This window comes from Trichinella spiralis (assembly GCF_000181795.1).
Source record: "Trichinella spiralis strain ISS 195 chromosome Unknown Scfld9, whole genome shotgun sequence".
Lineage (NCBI taxonomy): Eukaryota > Metazoa > Nematoda > Enoplea > Trichinellida > Trichinellidae > Trichinella > Trichinella spiralis.
This window is the reverse complement of record NW_003526948.1, coordinates 5,479,634-5,480,494: the sequence shown is the minus strand read 5'-3', so window position 1 is coordinate 5,480,494 and position 861 is coordinate 5,479,634.

Here is an 861-nt window from a genome sequence, read left to right as displayed (position 1 = left end):
ATCCACAACCTTTCACCGATCTTGGCTTTCTCCACTTGTCTTTTTTCTTGTCCATGTGCATTATTTTTCCATGGTTTGTTACGTGTTTACTTATTTGTATGCAATGCTTTTCATGTGTCAGAGGTTTTACAAAGTCAAACTCAAAATAAAAGAATCAGAGAAAAAATATTTGGAGAAATAAATTTAAAAAAACATGCAAATGTACAATATAAGAAGAAAAAAAGTGAAAATCAAAGAAATCAAAAGAAATAATAGGAGAAATTAAAAAATGAATAAAATGCATAAAATAAAGTAAGGGAAAATAAAGTTTAAATGAATGTTTGAAGTTTAACAGTTTGAAAAATAAAATAAAGTAAAAAAATGTGCTTTGAAATGGTACAAAATTAAGTTATGTAAGTAAATAAAAACAAAAATTACAAAATTAAAATTGTAAAGTAAATAAGATATAAAATATAAAATAAATAAATGTAAAAAAAATAAGTAAATAAGTATAAAAAATAAGATTAAAATTCAATAAAATGTATAAAGTAAGGAAAAATGAAGTTGAAATGAATGAAAAAAAATTGAAAAATAAAAAAAAATAAAAAGAATTTGCTTTGGAAATGGTACAAAATTAAACTATGTAAAAAAAGAAAAACAAAAATTGCAAAATGAACGAAAATCAAAAATGATTTCGACACATGAAAGCAGTTGCGTACAAAGGTTTTGCTGCGTGAAAGACCAAGTACTGCATTAATTCAAAACTCAGCCATGTAGGTTGGTCGTTAACTTAATTACAACTATGGGATAACTTCGCCCTTTCGAAGTATCCCAATCCCAGACCTACAGAATTGGGGTCCCAGGAACTTTGTCTTCTCTTGT